This window comes from Festucalex cinctus, chromosome 11 (genome assembly GCF_051991245.1).
Source record: "Festucalex cinctus isolate MCC-2025b chromosome 11, RoL_Fcin_1.0, whole genome shotgun sequence".
In the NCBI taxonomy this organism is placed as follows: domain Eukaryota; kingdom Metazoa; phylum Chordata; class Actinopteri; order Syngnathiformes; family Syngnathidae; genus Festucalex; species Festucalex cinctus.
In genome coordinates, this window is record NC_135421.1 from 5592338 (window position 1) to 5605277 (window position 12940).

A 12940-nucleotide genomic window follows, 5' to 3' on the forward strand; every position below is an offset into this window, starting at 1 on the left:
AAATGAATTACCATAACAGTAAATTGTTACCATTTTAAACCCAGTATCTATTTTTTCAACAGTGTTTTTGATGTTTTGAAAGATGAATCACATCATTATTTTTGGTGTCATATACTCTCATATTACATCAAACACAAATTATTGAACACCACATTTCTGTATAAGCATTACTCCTCGTAATACAACATTGATTTTAGGGGTGTGCCGAAAAAATCGATTCATAAAAGAATCGAGATTCTCAGTTATTAATATACAAAAATCGATTTCATTTAAATTAGAAATTAAGAAGGGGAAAAGGCAGTTGTAGCTCACATGCTGTTTTTGTGAAAAAAAAAAGGCACTTACAATACAAAAGTAATAAACGTTTATTAAAAAAAAAAAAGACACTTTATTGTCTCTATTTGTCCTTTTGTCTTGCAAAGCAGACTGGAGGAGTAGATCATGACAATGTTGCGCATATCTGTAAATTGAAGCAGAAATCATTTGTCAATCAAATCATTTTGATTCGAACATCGTTTGAATCGAGAATCGAATTGTAGACCCAAAAATCGGAATCAAATCAAATCGTGAGAAAGACAAAGATTCCCAGCCCTAATTGATTTTTTATATTTCTAGGGTAGTTAATTCTTTTAAAATGTGTTTCGAAAAGAAGAAAAGAAAGCAAAATCTTGTTGAAATTACAACTACAAACTGTATTGTAATTATAGGGAAAAAAAAATAAATAAAAAAAAAAAAATATATATATATATATATATATATATATTTATTTATTTATTTATTTTTAAGAAGTAAGTAAGATGCCAGTGTCAGACTACGCGATTTTTTTGTCTTACACGACAGTTGCGCTGTCACATTACACGACAAACTCGCTCCGTGTCGTGGACGGGGCGTGTAGTCACACTACACGTCTGAACGCGACAAGACACCTGCCGATCATCGCGTGTTGTCTTGCCAAGAGAGACTCGTCGGCCACTGTTTGTCGGGGAGGTGGGACAAAAAAAAAAAAAAAAAAAAAAAAAAGCATGGACAGGAAGTGTTTGCGTGAATGGAGCACGCATGGGACAAGTGTGATGTGAGCGCATTGCTTGCGTTCCCTGCTCCTCAATAGTGTTTAAAATATGATTTAGTAGCCAACGCTGTATTTTAATTTATTTAGGCCTATATGCGCCGGGGTAATTATAGGAGATTTTGTTAATTAATTTGCGGGATGACATCTTGTTTTATTAATTTATCAAACACTGAAATATTATATTGTTTGAGTATTTTTTTACTGCTTCATTTATTCATATTTGATTTGTTTTAGTACGGTGCATTGGATAGTACGCCACTCACTCCGAGGGGGGGGGGGGGACTTTCAACTGAGAGCGGGTGACAGTTAAGGCGGCGAGGCCTGGCCCGACTATATGAAAATGTGATCGATCCTCACTAAATATGTGCCCATCTATACTCGTATGCCAAAATCTCTGAAATTATTAGAACAACAGTCACAATATATTTTGGTCCTCTATTCATGTCGCCGTTGCCTGACGGGTTGCACGGATGCGTGCGCGCTCCATGCAGCCGCAGCGCTGCAGCGGGCGCTTTTTTTTTTCCCCCTCGAGATGCACCTGTCTGGCCCCATCCCATGAACTATCCAGGGGATAAATACATAAACGAATAAATAAACAAATGTATACATAAATAAAAAGAGCTATAAAGTGGTGTTCAGTGTGTGATTGACGTTTCGCGCCCTCTCGCTATTGGTCAATGCTGTGGAACCAAACGGACGACGACGTAGGTATGTCACATTATGCGTCAAGACGAGCAAAAATAGACTTTCGTCGTGATAGTCGTGAACCGTCCCGGACCACAGGCGACCAGTCGTTAAACGTGTCACACTACACGGGCGACTCTACGTCAAGTCAACCCAAAATCGTTTACGACATGCCCCGTTTGTCCGGGACACGTCGGTCGGGCTGAAATCGGGCTGTTTTCGTGTAGTCTGACATCGGCATAAGTTTCTGCTATTTCACTGTATTTTTTGGTGCCCCACTGCTGGAAAATTACCATTTTTTTCAACATGTTTTTTCTCTTTTTTTTTTCCCCCCTTCTTTTTTTTACTGTGTAGGTGGAGGCCTGTATTCATGGTCCTTTTTCATTTTCATCAGATAAATAAAAATACTGTATTTTAACTCACAACTCATTCAACTTAGATATGACCAACTAAAATTTCCAGGTTTTAACTGTATGCAGCATTTGTCGCAAGGCCTTGCAACTACATCTGCATCCATTAATTATGGTGATGATGGTCAGTAGTGTGGCGTTAGAAGGAGGAAGGAACCAGCTGTGAATAGCAGGAAGGAGCTCTGCAGTTCGAAAGATATGCTGGACTCAATAGACTGGCAGCACAGACCCTGGGAAATCTCCCTACACCCAACACATACCACACATAAACAATACAGCTGAGAGGTGAACAATGACAAAGAAAGACCCTCCCAAAAAGCAGCCGTTGCAAGGTCCACGCAGCTAACACAAATGCAGAGTGCCAGGCTGGTCCTGTTCGCTCTCAGGCTCACCCGCTCCTCTATCTCAGTGTGTGTGCACATTTTTCAAACGTCAGGTCAGATGAAACTCCCCGCACAATATTTATTTTGGCTCATGACTCGACAGTGCCCCCATGGGAAGAATTTGAACACTTCAGCTGAGTAATTTATACTACGTACCTCTGCTACTATAAAGCACACAGATGCTCAAAGTGAAGTCATTTAGTTGCACTGATTTAATACATATAATGACATAAAATACTGTACTCAAAATGTACACATGCATGGTAGGGGTGATTCTAGGATCAGAAGTATGTATGTATGTATATATATATATATATATATATATATATATATATATATATATATATATATATATATATATATTAGTGCTGTCAAAGTTAAAGCGTTAACTAATTCATTAATCACAAAAAATTAATGCATTAATCATGTATTAATGCAGATTAATCACACTATTAATTTTGACTGCAAATGATCCTTTAGCTTGACAGCGGATGGTCGCACAGGTTGTGTTTGAACAAAACACAACATGCATTAAAGTGAAACATTTAATAAATGTTTGCGTGTGACATTCAGAATATTTGTTCATATCAAACTATTGGGGTCATTTTTTTCCCCACTTTAAATTATGCAAGTAATTAACTGATTAGAAAAAGAGGAGGATGAGACGTCCTCTTAACATTAAATGCCGAAAAAAATAACGCATAAGAGGTGCATTTTACATTTGGCGGGCAAAAAATGTTAATAAAAAGCCTTTTTAATTAAGCGATTAATCGTGATTAATCAAAATTTTAAGATGTGATTAATCTGATTAAAAAATGTAATCGTTTGACAGCTCTAATATATGTGTGTGTGTATATATATATATATATATATATATATATATATATATATATATATATATATATATATATATATATATATATATATATATATAAACACACATATTGATCCTCTATTCACGTCGCCGTTGCCTGACAATGGGCTGTGCATGGATACGTGCGCGCTCCATGTAGCTGCAGCGGGGCGCTTTTTTTTTTGGGCGGGGTTGCACCTGTCTGGCCCCGTCCCATGATATCCAGGGGATAAATAATTAAACAAATAAATAAATAAAAAGAGGTATAAAGTGGTGTTCAGTGTGTGATTGACGTTTCGCTCCCTCTTGCTATTGGTCAATGCTGTGGAACCAAACGGACGGCGACGTAGGTATGTCACATTATGCGTCAAGACGAGCAACAATTCTAACATGCTAGACTTTCCGTCCCGGACAACAGGCGACCAATCTTTGAACGTGGCACACTACACAGGCGACGCTACGTCAAGACAACCCAAAATCATTTACGACATGCCCCGTTTGTCCGCGACACGTCGGTCGGGCTAAAATCGGGCTGTTTTCTTGTAGTATGACCAAGGCATAAGTTGCCGACCCCTCTTGTAAAAGGTTTAGTATATGTATTTCTCTTGCTGCCAATAATGATCTACTTGCAAGGATGATAGGTGGTGTACTGCTCGAAAGCAAAAGGATGATTACAATCAGGTGCGTTATTTGTCCATCACACAAAAATGCAAAAAATCAGGACATATACAGCTATTATTAAGAAACATGGCATATTTTACTTCAGGCTTTTTCAGTAATATACACATTGTCAATGAATACTGCATCGTTAATAACTGCAATATTAAGTAAATTGGGTGTCTGGGGAATTGATTTGTATGACTTCCATTTTCTGTACCGCATATCCTCATTTGGGTTCCGGGTGAGCTGGAGCCTACTGACAAACTTGTTATTCACCACCATGAATAAGCAATTGTTGCAATTTATTTGTTCATTTTCTTGCATTCAGTGCAACAATTTTCTTGAAATGTTTCTGTCTCCATTTCCTTTTTGACATCTATAGCTCATTACTTAGATTAGAAGTACCTTGGTAATGTGAGTGTACGCATGCGTGTGTGTTACATAATATATGACAAATTCTGACCTCTACACAGCTGTGACGCAAGCTCAACATTATTTTCATTAATGACAAATTGTTTTATCTGTGGAGACTGAAAAACAATGGGTTTGTAATTGTGAATTTTAAGTTAATAAAATCAACAGTGCTCAATCTCACAACAGCTTTCACATGTTCTAGCTCTGCCCCCAGTTTTTAGGATCACAACATCCATCCACTGTATTTGTATGAGCCAGAACCACACCCAACACAGACTACGTTTACACGCGGTGAAAACTCGGGTTAAGGTCAGAATTCCGGTTTCTGAATCATTCGCGCTAATCTGTTTACATTTGTGGCGGACAGCGTTACTCCCGTTATACATTGTGCTCGATTGAAATACTCAGCTCGTAAACGTGACGCACGGACATTTCGGACAACGTCATTATGCAAATAAGATGTCATTTTTGCTTTGAGCTATGGTTTTTACGTTATTTTTGAAGTCTTGAGCGTGAATCTCAAGTGTCTTCGTGGCGTCTGTCAACTATGACGGTGCCCTGTTACTTTGAATCAGGAGTGTCAAACTCATATTAGCTCAGGGCCCACATGGAGGAAAATATTTTACCAAGTGGGCCGGACCGGAAGAAGTGAGCTATGAATTTTTGAATGTCCAATTTTGGCCCATTTTGGCACATTAACGATGATCATGCGTTTCCTCCCTATGCAAATAGTTTTCATCCAATTGACTTCAAACTTGGCATGTATCATCTCAATACCTGAGACAACAACTGGGCAAAAAATATTGACTTTTCGAAATACTATATGATGGGGGTGGGGCATCAAATATTGCCTTTAAAATTTCATTTGTCATTTGAGATTTTTTGGAGCTTGCACACGGGAGTTATTAAGCGCAAACTTCTCATGCAACTTAAAAGTCACGGCCTGAAAACATCTATGATAAAATTCAGTTATACATATAGCGCCACCAAGTGGTGACAATAAATGTCATACTTTACGTTTTTAGCTACTGTGCCAAGCTCGTTGAAGGGATCCAGTTGAAAATTGGTCAGAAAAGCCTTAACATGTTGATCAGGCCCCACACCGAATATTGTAACTTTTGTCCAAAGGGCGTGGCCGTTACGGTGAACAAAGTCTGATAATTTTTCGTGATGAAAAAAGCTGCTTTCACTTGATTCAGATGATCCTATCGTCTCAAAATTTCACACATTTGATTAGAGTCCAGCCCTTCGGAAATCTACGAACTTATATTTCATCACATATTTTGTACCATGCAAACTGAAATGTACAAAATATGTGACAGTTTAATCATTTTAAATGAGAAAATGGAATATTTAGAAGGACAGTGTAAAAGAAACAATCTGATTATTGATGGAATTGAAGAATCACCAGGAGAAACATGGACTGACACTGAAGATAAAGTAATGAAACTATTCAGAGATAAATTACAATTTCAGGACAAGATAGAATTGGAGCGTGTGTATCGGACTGGCAAACGGGAAACTGGGAGGACCAGACCCAGGACAATTACAGTTAAATTTGAAAAGTACAAAGATAAAATAAAAATTCTACAAAAAACAAAACATCTTAAGGGCACAAACATATACATAAATGAGGATTTTACTGATATTGTTCGAAAAAAACGGAAAGAACTTATACCAGAAATGAAAGCAGCACGGGAAAGAGGAGATATTGCCTACCTAAAATACGACAAGCTTATAATTCATCCCCGTACAAGCACACCCAGACACTTGCACCAACACAACTCATCAATAAAATGAAGGAAGACACAGTACACTTGATGACGAAAAGTTGACAAATACTAGAATGGAAAATCTATACCCAAACACAAAAAAATTACAAATATTTGATTATACGGAACATAAGACATCTGATCCAGAAAATGGCATTGATCCAGATAAATTTTTATGTAGTAACAACTATGACCTTGCCTGCGAGTACCACACTGATGAGCAATTCAATGTAAATGTAAGTAAGGATTTTCGTGCATTCTCAATCATACATTTTAATAGTAGAAGTCTATATAAAAACTTTACAGAAATTAAAAAATGCTTGAGTAAAATAAATAAATTCCAAATTATAGCCATATCAGAGACATGGCTTGATAATGAGAAAATAAGCGATATAGAAATGGAAGGATATGAATTGTTTACAATGAATAGGGAAAACAGAAGGGGAGGAGGAGTTGCAATATATGTTGATAAGGTTTTTAAATGTAGTAAAATTGAACATCTAACTACTACTGTGGATAATGTAATGGAATGTGTAACTATTGAAGTTCACATAAAAAATATATCAAACGTAATTATAAGTTGTATATATAGGACACCAGGATCATGTCTTGATACATTTAACGATAAGTTAACAGATATCCTTAGTTATACAAATGATAAAAAATTGCGAATATTGTGTGGTGATTTTAACATTGATTTATTAAATCCTAATGGACATCAGAAGACAACTGATTTTATAAATATGATGTATAGTAATAGTTTATTTCCTGTTATTATAAAACCTAGTAGAATAACAATCGATACAGCTACACTAATTGATAATATATTCACAAATAAAATTGACCTTAAAATAGAAAGTGGACTCCTTATTAACGATATAAGTGATCACCTCCCGATCTTTGCAATTTTTTATGATTATTTTGATAAAAAAATGAAGCCGACTACTTACACATTTGAAACTAGAGTAAGAACAACACGCTCCATGGCTGCCTTTAAGTTGGATTTAGAGAAACACAACTGGTCTGAGGTTTATTCAAATAACGATCCTGATATTGCATATAGTGAATTTCAGTCAACCATTATTTCTTTATATAATAAACATTGTCCATCAATTAAAATTACAAGAAAGTATAAAGGTCCAAATAAGACATGGATGACGAAGGGAATACAGAATGCATGCAAAAAGAAAAATAATTTATATAAAAGATTTATTAAATTGAGAACTGTGGAAGCTGAAACAAAGTACAAGATCTATAAAAATAAATTAGCAAATATTATTCGAATAAGAAAGAAAGATTATTACCATGAATTATTAGAACAGAATAAAAGCAATACACAAGAAATATGGAAAACACTAAATCATGTAATTAAAAAAAGTTCTAAAAAAACAAATTTTCCACAATATTTTATAAAAGATAACGATGTGGTAATTGATGAAATTTCTGACATAGCTAATAATTTTAATGAATATCTAGTTAACGTGGGCAGTAACTTGGCAAACAAAATCCCAGAGCCAAGAAACAAACGTGAAATAGATAAGAACATTGTAAATAATTCATCCACAATGTTTCTTAATGATGTTAATGATATAGAAGTATTAAATGTTGTGAAAACATTAAAAAATAAAAAGTCTACTGACTGTCTTAACATTGATATGACATTAGTTAAAAGTATTATGAAATATATTGTACAACCTTTTACATATATTTGTAATTTATCATTTAAAACTGGTATATTTCCATCAAAAATGAAGATAGCCAAAGTCATTCCTGTTCATAAAAGTGGAGAAAGACACACGTTTAATAACTACAGACCAATATCATTGTTGCCACAGTTCTCAAAAATTCTAGAAAAATTATTTTCATATAGACTGGATAATTTTATTGAGAAACATAAGCTCTTAAGTGAAACCCAATATGGGTTTAGAGAAAAACGGACCACCTCAATGGCAGTCATGGAGCTTGTAGAAGCAATATCTACCGAAATAGATAATAAAAAATTTACTGTTGGGATTTTTATGGATTTAAAAAAAGCTTTTGATACTATAGATCATTCTATATTAATGAATAAATTAAATAAATATGGAATAAGAGGTTTAGCTTATAAGTGGATGAAAAGTTATTTGGAAAATAGATATCAGTATGTGCAGTTTAATAATGTACAATCAGAACACATGAAGATCACTCATGGAGTTCCCCAAGGGTCTGTGCTTGGCCCTAAATTATTTATACTGTACATAAATGATATTTGCTATGTCTCAAAAATATTGAAAAGTGTCTTATTTGCTGATGATACAACTTTCTATTGTTCAGGAGAAAACCTGAAGCAGCTTCTGACTACTGTGGAGTATGAATTGAATATAATAAAAAAATGGTTTGATGTAAATAAATTATCATTGAATTTAAATAAAACCAAGTTCATAGTTTTTGGCACTAGACAAATCACTCATCAAGTTAAAATTATGGTGAATTCAATTGAAATAGAAAGGGTGAATGAAAATAAATTCCTTGGAGTTATTATCGATGATAAATTATGTTGGAAGCCACACATAGAAACTGTTAAAAGGAAAATGTCAAAAATTATAGGGATACTCTATAAAAGTAAGGATGTTTTAAACATGAAATCATTATATATATTATATAGTTCATTATTATTACCATATTTGACCTATTGTGTAGAATTATGGGGAATGGCATATAAAACAAATACTAACACCGTTTTCAAATTGCAAAAGAAAGCTATAAGAATTATTAATGGATCAAAATATATAGAACCAACACATCCACTATTTATTAAATTAAATGCAATGAAATTTTATGACTTGGTGGATTTTAAAATAGCACAAATAATGTATAAAGTTTATAACAATTTACTCTGCCACAGTACTCAGAAGTTATTTGAAATTAGACACAGTCCTTATGATATAAGGGGTACAAGTGTGTACAAAAAACCCAAAATAAGAACAAATATTAAGCAAAGGTGTGTATCTGTAAAAGGTGTTGATCTGTGGAATCATCTGGAAATTGCTCTGAAAAATTGTGACTCAATGCTGGAGTTTAAAAAAATGTTTAAAAGTAAAGTTCAAAAAAATTATCTATGTCAGACCAGAATATGAAAAATGTACATGTATGTGTAAATGATCTAGATAGGTATTATGGTATATGTTTTTAATTTATGTATATATGTTTTTGGTAAATGTGAATATGTTAAGTGCACTTGTGTATATGTATGTATGTATATGTGTATATGTATATATATATATATAACTTGGATTATATATATCATTTATTATTATTATTATTTTTTTATTTTTTATGTTTTTAATAATTAGTCAATTAAAATTGTATTAATAATGAAATAAGTTTAAATATATTGAGTAAAAGGGGTAGGACTAGATAAGTTTTTAACTTCTTCCTACTCCCTTTTGAACATGTAAGTTATGATTGATTGAATGATTATTTTATTGGGATTTTCTTCTCTTTTGATTGTTGTTGTTTTCTGTTTTATTTCTGCTGTTCATCTGTTTATATGTTCAAATAAATGTACAAAGATCTTACTGATTTTCTTACGATTTTTCTTCAACGATTTTCTCCAACCACATTAACTGGACCTACCTCATATTTGCTCAGATGAGGGTTTTGGCCTTCATGATGTCACAACACGAAGTTTGTGAGTTTTTGCGAATCGCTGTGGGCGTGACTAAGCACTGTTTTCCAAGAAAACAATGCCAATTTTGAGGGCCTAAACTGGGACAGAAACACATGAAACTTGGCACACATATCTGGCCTGGCAAAATGCGCAATATTTTATCGTGGATTGTGCTATTTTCACAAAAATGACTCAATTGCGCTCCCTAGTAATTTTGAACGAAGCAGCCCCGGTTGTACGTTTAAGCTAGATCTACGTAAATTTTTAGGTGGAATGCAGCAACACTTAGCCCGTATGAGTTTCGGGCGTGTTATATCTTTGTGTTTTGCATATATATTGTAAGAGAATGCATTGTGTGGCACAGTTAATTAAGTTATAAGGACGTTAATTCTTGTCATATTTGTTACCAGTAGCTGAATGTGTATCGTATTCAGTATGTTTATGTTTGATTTATGTTGGTCTATGTTTTTATTATTTGTGTTGTTTTTTCGACAAACCATAACTTTAGGTTGTGTGCAAAATAATGACATCCAGGTCAATACTGTGTAGAAGGCACATTGCTCATCTGAGGATTGCTTGTGAAATTACACATTTATATGTTTTGATTTTGGACGGCTGATCAATTGGTCCAACATTGCTCTTTTTTTTAATTATTATTATAAATTATTATTTTTATTTATTTATTTATTTACTTTATAAGATCATCCCACAGGCTTGATTAAACCCCTTGGCAGGCCTGATCTGTACGTTTGACAAATTTGCTATAAATCTTGCTGCAGTGAAGAATGGTGTCCGAAATAAACTTAACTTGCTAAAGGTGGCGTACAGGCACCTTTCCGAAACATTTATCGAATTTGAATTCTCCTATCCTCCAAGTATTTCCAGGTCATCTCACTTGGATAAGATAGGAAAGGAAATTTCCTAGGTAAAAACGAGAATCTGAAAAGGCCCCCTGTGTCAGCTAGCTCACTTGCTGGAGGGTAGTCACCGGGGTTGTCCAGTACATCACCGCCTCGTTTGGTGGTGTTCTTAACCATTTATCAAAGACAGTGGCACACATTCAGTTTGTGGAGCACACCACAGACGTAATGTATTTGACTACAGATATTTGAGCGCATACTGTGAGAATTAACTTCAATGGATTCCGACACACTTGCAGTTACAGGTACAGATGATATTGATGGGGATCAATGACGATAGCTCATCCATTTTATTTGACAGGGGGCAGACGGTTCCCATGGTAATAGCTGGTAGACATGGACTACGTTGAGATTAGGGGTAGGAGAAAAAAATCGATATTGTAATATATTGTTGCGCTCTGTTGCAATAAATTATCGCTACACTGACGGTAGATATCGATGTAATGTATATGTTACCTTTGGATCAAATGCTTCAGAACGCAGATGTTGACTACCATAGTTATGCAGATGACACACAATTGTATTTATCAATGTCCCCAAATGACAGCAGTTCTATTAACGTATTGTGTCATTCTCTAGAGCAAATTCAAAACTGGATGAACCAAAATTTCCTTCAGCTGAACGAAAACAAGACGGAGCTCATTGTTTTCGGCAATAAAGAAAAGAGGATTGCTGTTAAAAAACAGCTTGAGTCACTGTCTTTAGAAACTAAAGATCAAGTTCGAAATCTTGGGGTACTAATAGACTCAGACCTGACCTTCAGCAATCATATTAAATTCATCACTAAAACAGCCTTTTACCAGCTGAAAAACATATCCAGACTGAAGGACTGCATGCTTCAAGCAGACCAAGAGAAGCTTATCCATTCTTTTATCTCCAGCAGACTAGATTACTGTAACTGTCTTCTGACTGGACTCTCTCAAAAGAACATGAGACAATTGCAGCTCATTCAGAACGCTGCAGCTCGAGTTCTGACCAAAACAAAAAGATCAGAACATATTACTCCAGTACTTAAGGATTTACACTGGCTCCCTGTCAGCTGTAGAATCGATTTTAAAGTCCTGAATATATCCAAGAAATGCTGATTGAGTACAAGCCCAGCAGGGCTCTGAGATCTACAGACTTGGGCCAACTAGTGGAACCCAGAGTTCGAAGCAAACATGGTGAAGCTGCATTTAGCTATTATGCTGCACACAGATGGAATAGGCTACCAACAGAAGTGAAGTCAGCCCCGAGTGTAAATGCTTTTAAATCCAGGTTAAAAACTTTGCTTTTTTCAGATACCTTTGATTAGGGACTTTTAAACAGCTTTAATTAAGTGTTTTTTTTTTGTTTTGTTTTATTTTAAACTTCCTTATGTTAAATGTTTTAAAGTTTGTTGAATAATGTTTTAAGATTGTTATTGTATGTTATTTTTAGTAAATTTTGTAATTTATTTTAATTTATTTTTCTTTCTCTGAATGTTAACTACTGTTTCTTGATGCTTATGTGTTGTCTTTCCTTGTGTAAAGCACATTGAGTTGCCTTGTGTATGAAAATGTGCTATACAAATAAACTTGCCTTGCCTTGCCTAATGTGTCCAGTTGCGCAGTTTTTTTGTTTGCATGTTTATGCACTTTAATGTGTCTCACTTTCTAATGTTTACAGTTATAAGGCGAAGAGGCAGTGAGGCACTATGCAGAACTTTGTACATAGTACAAAGTTTTGGCATTGAATAAATGCAATTTTTTTTTTTTATAATATATTAATCTTAGATATCTTGTATCGTGATATTATCTATCGTGATCCAAATATCACAGCATTGAATCATGGTTTACCCGTATCGTCCCACCCCTAGTTTACATGCAACTACTAACCCTTTTAAAACCCGAATAAGACCCCTTGGTTACCCATTTCATAATCCAAATTCTTGGTTATATAAACACATTTGGAATATCTTGAACAGGGCATTGGTTTGTCTCCTGCGTATACGCTATTCACAAGGGGTCTTTTGAGGACAGGAACTACTTGCATGTGTGGCGCCATCCCACTCACTAAACGAGACTAACTTAAATACATTGATTTCCTCGTGGCGTTTGCACGATATTTTCTGTCTCCACGGTGAAAATTCCACAGACAAGTCAGCG

The 12940-nt window shown here is 34.8% G+C and overlaps 1 pseudogene; it reads left to right on the forward strand.

Annotated features, from left to right (window-relative positions):
- Positions 1-6737: 6737 nt before the first annotated feature.
- LOC144030965 (uncharacterized) lies at positions 6738-12126 on the forward strand (annotated as a pseudogene).
- Positions 12127-12940: the final 814 nt, after the last annotated feature.